This window comes from Limulus polyphemus, unplaced genomic scaffold (assembly GCF_000517525.1).
Source record: "Limulus polyphemus unplaced genomic scaffold, Limulus_polyphemus-2.1.2 Scaffold1268, whole genome shotgun sequence".
NCBI lineage: Eukaryota > Metazoa > Arthropoda > Merostomata > Xiphosura > Limulidae > Limulus > Limulus polyphemus.
Window position 1 is genome coordinate 171,650 of NW_013666878.1, and position 8,824 is coordinate 180,473.

The following is an 8,824-nucleotide window of genomic DNA, read 5'->3' on the forward strand; positions in this document are numbered from 1 at the left end:
CATACAGTATCATCTGGTGGTCTGTAAAAAAGTCCAACTAAAAGCCTTTTCCCTTTATATCCACTAACATAAACCCATCTCTTTAATACTCTATCCCCATTATATCAAAATCCTCCATTCCTACCAGTGCTCTAAAGTCATATATTTTATTTCTTATACTTCTAGCATTACAATAGTAACAATTAAGCCTATCCTTATAACTACTTCTATACTCATTTCCTACACTAAACTTTTCTCTGCCTCTTATTCTTTTTGCATTTAGTTTATCCTGGCCCTCACCACTGTCTAATCCTAGTTTAAGGCTTCCCTTTCAGCTGAGTTAATAGCCCTAGGAAACAAGCCAGCCTCTACCCTGTTTAAATGTAAACCACCCATTCCTAAAATCTTCCTCCTTCCACTGAACTGATCCCACAAGTCCGAACAGCCAATCTGCTCATCCTTACATACTAACCTAAGCCTAGCATTTAGCTCGAGTGACCTACTTATAACTTCATCACCACAGTAAATTCTGAGCAGTATCCCTGACAAAATTAAGTTATGGCCTTTTTACTTTAAATGCCTTTATCAACCCCTTGTACTTATCAATTAGCTCCTCTGATCTACCTTTCCCTACATCATTAGCCCTACATGCACAACAAAAACTGCATCTCTGCTAGCCTCCTTTATTACCTCCTGCTCTGTCAGTTATATCTTCCACCTGTGCCAGTGGGTAGCATAATCTAATTCCTTTCTCCCTATTTACCCCACAGACTAGCATGGTTATTGAAATGCCTTGTCAAGGAATCACCTATAACTATAACCTTCTTAAGTTTATCATCCAAATCCTTCTCTGTCCCTTTAGTTTTCCTTTCCTCCAATAATTCCTTGTCTGCAGAAGCCAAAGGGTGAAATTTGTTGCTCAACAGAATAGGTTCATTATAAATAAATTCACTACTTTTTATCCTTATAGTACTTTCTAACTTCCTGAAAGTCATAGTTAGATGATGTGTTCCTTTGCATGTAAAAGCTTAAGCTCCTTCTGAAATCCTGCTACCATTTCTCATAATTTACGCTTTATCTATTGCATGTACTTTGATTAGGATAGCTCCCAACTCCTCCAACCTACAAACTCTACATACAAATTGCACACCTTCACTACTAGCTTCCTTAAAAGTACATGCCAGTCCTCAGTTCTCAAATAAAACCCACTTCTTGCACCCATTACACCTAACAAACTGTGAATGCTTAATTCCTACACTAATCTTAACTATTGTATTTATACTTATAGACTGAAAATAAATACTGTTACGACAGTGGAAGTCACGCAACGCTGGGAACATGTGTGCAGGAGTTTCTCGAAGGATCATGAATTTGCCCACCAGGTCGAGTGTGATCTAGATGCTCTCTTTTTTAGTATATATAAGCCTGGCAAAGAATGCCAGTGGCAGACAGATAATTGAGCCAAGCGAACGTAGGCACTGTAAGTAAAGTGTGTGAATCACTGAGATTTATAGCGTGTGTTATAAAGGTTGTTAAGTTTAAAGTGACTGTGCAAATTCTGTGTATTACAAAAAGTTGTATCGAGAAAGAATAAACTGGTTTAATCAAGAAAGGACTCATATCACTGAAGTTCCTCGGAAAGAATTTCTACAGGAAATTATCAAACAATCAGATATGCAACAATACTCAATACCAAATACCAGTAGCCTATTGTTAACACTGTTACTATTAAGTCTAACATTTAAGAACCAATTATATTAGTTTATTTTTTATTACTACTTTGCCTTAACTCTAATTCTTAAAATATGAGGATTAACCAGTTGAATTATAGCTAAACTTAAAGTACTGTTACACCTACTAAGTCTAATATAACATTGTAATACAATTTATGCCACTAAACTCTAAGCTAAAACTTTGACCTTCTTACTTTTATTTACTAATCTTACTAAATCTAGTTATTCTTTTCCTATTTAATCCAAATTACTACAAATTATAATATTAAATAATTTTCAGAAATCTATAAGGGCTTAACCTTTCACTCAACTGAATAGGTGACATCCACAGGAGGAGGCCACATCTGTACAATGTTTGCTTACCTCAACTCTTCTGAATATACATCAGCTACAGGAGGAAGGCATGGTTGCTAAGTGCATGCTTGCCTCAACTCAACTGAACAGATAATGTCTACAGGAGGAGGGCATGTGTGTATAGTGTGTTTTCACCTTAACACTACTAGACAATCGCAGGCTGCAGGAAGAGTGCACATACCGTACTGTGTGCTCACCTTAACTCTAGTGAACAAGCTCTGGCTGCAGGAGAACATAACATTATAGTGTGTGTGTGTTCACTTAAACTCAACTGTACACACTCAGGATGCAGGTACAAGTGGCATGTTATAAACTGTGCTAAACTGACAATGTCACCACCACCCTGCTTCTCACAAATTGGCACCCCTTGTTCTAGCCCCAGCAGTTAAGTACCAAACAATGAGGATTCTCCATGGTCCACCACCACAGTGACTAGGAACTGGTAAGTATTAATGGTCTCTCATGCTCCATTCAAAGAGGAAAGGGGAGAGAAATTTGCAGTGGGAAGATTAAGAGAAAATGCCCAGATCCCCATTGGTACTTCAGCTGGAAAAGTCTTTTACTGGAGACAGTGAAAAGGATGACCACATATTTCTATTCTGAAGAGCCAGCAAGCAGAACCAGGGAAGCAGGCAGAACACCCCCTAGTGCTGGCTTTTTCCATAATAGTCCATAGAATCGGTAGGGTCTGGATCAGATAATAGTCAGATATATAAATATGCCACAAGGATGATTCACATGGTCTTGTAGAACACCCTATCTCACATATGGAGCCAGGACAGATGGTATGAGAGCTTTCAATTAGCCTGGCTTAATGAGAATTTTTGGAAATAAGTATACCCTGGGAGTAAGGTGACCAGATTTCCAAACCCAAAAAACCAGAACAGACCAGCCCTTGCCTACAATTTCAAATTGAAATGATTTAACTTTAATTTTACTGTATTTGCTCATTTGTTTTGTGTCTATCACCAAAAAAAAAGTAGGTGAAATTATTCAAAGTGCACTAACGTTAAGATATTAGGAAATATTGTGGAACAATTCATTAAATTTACTCATTCAAGAAATCTTTAGTTATTCACTTTATCCAATTCATCTTAAAATAGGCTACTTCATACCTGGATTTATTTAAGAATCCATAAATTTTTCAAACATGCTTCTTTTAGGTTTTAGCATTACCTTGAAACTTTTTTGACATATTTTTGTGAATAATGAATGGAGCATAAAAGTTATAATTTTTTCATAAATTGTCATAAAATTCAGTATATGACTGTGTAAAATGTGTTTTTACAATGAGCACGGTCTTAACCCTTTCGCGACTGGTGAGTCTTTTAGAGAGTTATTTTCAAAATTTTCGTTTATGTTATACCAATTAGTATAGCATATAGTATAGCTAATAATCCATATTTTAACAGTATAGAAGTTTTAAGTTCTTAATTTTATAAGGCAATATTTTAAAAAATCCTGAATTTCCCATATTGTGAGAAATGTGAAATTTTCTCTAGGCATCCCCTCTTCTCTATTTTATTCACCACCTCTCTAATACGAAATTTAACATAAATTATTCACTATAAAATCGTCATTGCTCAGACAAACCATAATTTTTATAGCCTTCAATTTTGTTTGGTTACAGAGCTGTCAGATAGAAATTCAGACCCCTCCTGCCACACCCACCTGTATATCCTCTCTTTTAGGATTTGTTAACTCTTTCATCATGGGCTCAGTCCTGCCCTCGTAACCATTGTGTGCTTGTTACAGTTTTCATGCTATAACTTTTAAATTAGTAAGCAAATGTTAATGAAATTTGGCAGATTATCAGTAAACATTACAATGCTTTCACAAGCAAAATATCAGATTTTTTATTACGTCTTAAGATTTATAAAGCAATGTTTTTCTCATGTCTTTTTCTTTTCGCATGTTGCTTATCTATCATGCAGAGTAATATTCATTTTAAGATTAAAAGTACTTTTATGCATCAGAAAATTTTAAAATTTCACAAACCAAATCTTTATAATGTCAAGATAGTTATCAAACGTTTCTTAAAAAAAACTATATTTTATCTATTATTTTCAGTAATTAATCTCTGTACGGGTTTGGGAGATTTGACCGATCTCACAACCACCATAAAAAGTTAGGAAATAAATATAAATTATGCCTCTTTTATTCTAGAATGAACACAAATTATAACATAAAAACATAAATGTTGAGACTAAATAGCTTATATCTCATAACGTTATAATGTAATGGTCAATCCCACTATTCGTTGGTAAAAGAGCAGCCCAAGAGTTGGTGGTGGGTGGTGATGACTAGCTGCCTACCCTCTAGTCTTACACTGCTAAATTAGGGATGGCTAGCGCAGATAGCCCTTGTGTAGCTTTGTGCAAAATTAATAAAAAAAACAACAAACAAACAAACATAACGTTATACATTTATATATATTATTTTTATTATATTGACTTTTCAGCAGTGCTTAGCTAACAATACAGAAGTTACAATGACACGGCTCATGTGCACTCATGTTACGGTATCAAATAACATAAAACTGACCTTTGTGCAAAGTAATTTGTCTTGGTTGTGTTTTAGTAGACTAGTATTTAGTAAAATACAGTGGCATTTCAATTATTATACCTCATATATGTATATAGATTATTGCTATCTTGAAATAAGTTCTTAAACATATTTTTCCTAAAACATATTAAAGTAAATAAAGAAGTAAAGCAAACAATTATCTCTTCTAGTTACAACCTTTGTACTTGGTTGCTGCTTAACGTAGGTTGCTAAGCCTTTCAAAATTGTACACATGGAGGATATGAAACAAATTTTTTTTTAGGTTTTATATATACATTTGAATAACTAAAAAATCATAAATTACTACATTAATACCATAGAATTCCACTATAACTTATAGAGCTTAGTAACTAAGATATATTTTAGTCTAAAAAAATCTGGAATTTCAAGCAGACTAAAGACACACCCTACATCATTGAAATATTGGTTCAAAAGAAAGAAATGATGCAAAGTCCATTAACACGGCTGAGAAAGCCACTAGGGGGACATTCTGAGCTTCCAATTGGTTATTCATGTCATATATAGAAGTAAGTGTATATAAGGCAGCATTTCCAAAAATGGATAGAGGTGTGTTTGATTTATTACATGAGCAATATCTTAGCAAATTTAAAAGATAAGACCTTCTTAATTTATATTCTAGCTTGTCAATAATGGTAATTTGAGTTTCCGATTCGTACAAAACTATATACTTAGTATTTTGACTTCACAAACATCTAATTGAACCAGTGCTGCATTCAACATACCATGTGACAAACAAAAATCGATGTTTATCTGTTTTTTAATATTTGCTTTTAAATTAAGAAATTGAGTACTACGTAGTACTAGCATTTGAATTATAATCTACAGTTTGATACCAAACTTACTGACATAAATTCATGAAATAGTAGTTCAATAAAATTTTGAATGCGAGTCAACAAAAGAGATGACATGACCTTTCACCCATGACCCATCTCGAAAGGGTTAATAGTTCTCTCTTATGTTTACTTCTACATTATGTATAACCAATAGAAAGCAAAGGTATTATATTATGTTGTTTCCTGAACAGAGAGTTGTCAATTTCTCAGTTAGTACAAGTTTCATTCCCACAGAAAAGATAACAACTAGCTTGGAGGAATTTGTTTTGGCTCTTGTGGAATAGTTAGAAAGCCAGAAAAATTGTGATAGTTAAAGGAAATTGTCCACTTTTTGTATGTTATTATTGTATGTTCTTTGGTGCATTACTACCATTAGTGTAAAAAAGTAGAGTTAAGTGTCATCGACAGTCAACGGTAAAAGAATGAGACGACCTGGGTATGTACTTTATTTCTTGTTTTTCATGTTTATTCTTCATTTATTATGATAAAAGTAACTAAAATGTAAAAATCAAGGATCTCTTTAGGTTAGTTAAGATTAGATTAGGTAAAATAAATTATAATAATATAATAAAAATGTTTCACGAAGGCATGCATGCGAGCAGCTCAGACTCAGAGTAGCTCATGGGTAATTCAAGTAATTCAAGAGCATAACGTAAGCTCCATCTTATAACGGCATGAATAGTGATAACTAGTTGTCAAAGGGCAATCACAGAGCAATAATAAAACAATAAAATTTAAGTATAAATAGATGTATACTGATGTGAATGTAGTTTCATGTTACAATCTGAAGTCATTCTAGAAAGAAAAAAGCAGTAATTTAGATATATTTAGATTTTTGGTGGTTATGAGGTCAGTCAAATTGACCAATTTGTATAGAGTTAGGGTAAAGAAAATGACATATAAAATATAAAGTTTTCTTGAAAAAAACATTTCAAATGTATTTAGGAGGTTTTCGAGATTACACAAAAAAATTTTTGAAATTAAGAATAGTATTTTTAATCTTAATAAGAAAAACACTTTGCACATGGACTACTCGAAACAAATACTTGATATATTATTGGATAAATCTTATTTTTAGTTTATTGAAAATACTTCACTAAGAATATGATTTTTTGTATGTGAAATACTTATAATGTTTACTGAAAGTCTACCAAATTTGGTGAAGATATACATATTGCATTAAAAGTTATAGTATAAATACTTAACGTATGTAAATGTGTATATGAGCTCAGTATTCTATACCGAGCCTGTCATGAGAGGGTTAACTGACTTCACATTCAGGTATGCGCAGACCTGGATTTCTCACCATACAAGAGAGTTTGATGGCAAGAGAGTACCAGTTACAACAATGAGCAAGTCCAATAGGCCTATTACATTTATAGTTTGAAGTGACTGACAGTTTGAAATTTTTATCATAAAACTAGGATGTTCTGTGCAATCCGAGAACTTTTCTCAGAATATTGGGTCGAACTATCAAAAAACGAGACTGTTCCAGCAAAACTGGAAACACAAACAGCCACCTAGTGGGATCCTATAAGTAAATGCTGTGAAAAAAGAAAAGATACTCAGCAGTTTAGTGATGGTGGGTAGAATTTGTAGAATGGTTGAGGCAAGCAGTAGCCTTCAGAAGACAAGACAGTCAGATGGTGAAGATTGTGGGCAAGAAAGGTGTGAGTAGTAGTCTACATGCCTGCCTGAAGGAATTTGTACAGGAGATGTTGGAAATAAGTGGCAAGAAAATGAAAGAAGTGACAATTCTGTTCAATGAGAAGTAGACTAAATGTAGAATTAGTTGGACCTAACCAATAAAGGTATAAAGAGAAATATCCCTGGAAGATAAGAAGATGAAGAATCAGTGATGGGAACCTCAAAAATATGAGGTGTTAGATAAGTAGCAATGAATGGTACAGGTAGGGCACAATTGTCTATCTGGGTTTTGTTGAAACGTTGTACACTTGCTGTTATGTTAAACTTGTATTAAAGTTTTTCTTCATTACCCATTCAAGCTGTCTCCAACCATTATTAGTTTCAAGGCTATAAATATCAGATAGATAGAGAAGTCAAGGCTTGAGTTTGCAGGAATGTAGACAGTCAATGAAAGGTAAAATGAAAATTAGTTAGGATTTGGATTAAGTCATATGACACAGGGGAAAGAGTAAGAATGGTACATACCTGTGAAATTAAGTCCTGATAATAAGAGAAAGTTTGAGGATTCTCTTCAACAGGGAGAAAAGTTCCTAGAGCATAACCAGGAGGAAGAAACAATTAAATTCGTCCTTCCCATTCTCCCCTCAAAACGATGGGAAGGAATACCTGAAGAAGGGACTGGATCTGAATGTCCTGAATGTATAAGAGAACCCACTACCCCATGCACAATAGCCGTAATATCATCCTAAATCAACATGCATCCTTAAGCCATAGTTGATACATAACGTGTATGAAGAAATTATTCACTCACACAAGTAGTAAATGTTACATGAATGAATAAATAAGTTCATAGCTTGTAGAAAAGAAGAAGAAAATTTAGTTTCATAAATATCACAAATCACATTAAATTGAAAACAAAAAATCATGTCTGATATGTTCAGTGTTGAGGAAAAGAATGGAGATTCATGAGTGCAAACCCATTGAGAGAGTAATTGTACAAGGAGGTGTGTTGCCCTCCTATTAGAAAAGGGCTTTTGCTGCCTAATGACATTATTATGCAGTAGTGCAGTTCACAAGAAAATATTTTAAAATTAGGTGGGAGTACATTAAAGGATAGTGGCATGCAAATCCCTAAGGCAAAAGCACTGGGTAGATAGGTATGGTAGTGTCTCAGAAATCTTAAATATCATTTGTTTGTTAAATTTCATGCAAAGATACTCCAGGGTTATCTACACTAGCCATCTCTAATTTTGAAATGATAGATTAGATGTAAGGTAGCTATTCAACACCGCCCACCTCCATCTTTGGGGCTACTCTTGTCAAACATAACAGTGAGACTGAAACTCGTATAATGCACCCTCTGCCCAAAAGTGTGAAGCACTATTTTTTTTTTTTCAGCCATGGAACCTCAGATCCACAGTCTAGCACACATTAACTGGACTCTGCTTCGCTCAAAACATCTTGGAAGAAGTGTTAAAAGTAAACCCTTAAACTACTGGTTAAATGCTTCTTAATGGAAGAAGGTGAGTGGGTGCTAGACTATTTTTCTACAGGTTTCATTAGACAAAGGCACTTATCTAAGGATGTTTGCTTTGATGCCCAATTTTATTTAAACCATATTACTAGTTGTGTATACATACATATATATTATATATATATATATATATATATATATATATATATATATATATA

The 8,824-nt window shown here is 33.9% G+C and overlaps 1 protein-coding gene across 2 annotated transcripts in view; it reads right to left on the minus strand.

The window, feature by feature from the left end:
• The window catches only part of LOC106462860 (ubiquitin-like modifier-activating enzyme 5), a 37,612-nt gene that overhangs the window by 9,346 nt on the left and 19,442 nt on the right, over positions 1 to 8,824 (minus strand). The gene's annotated exons all lie outside the window — the stretch shown is intronic.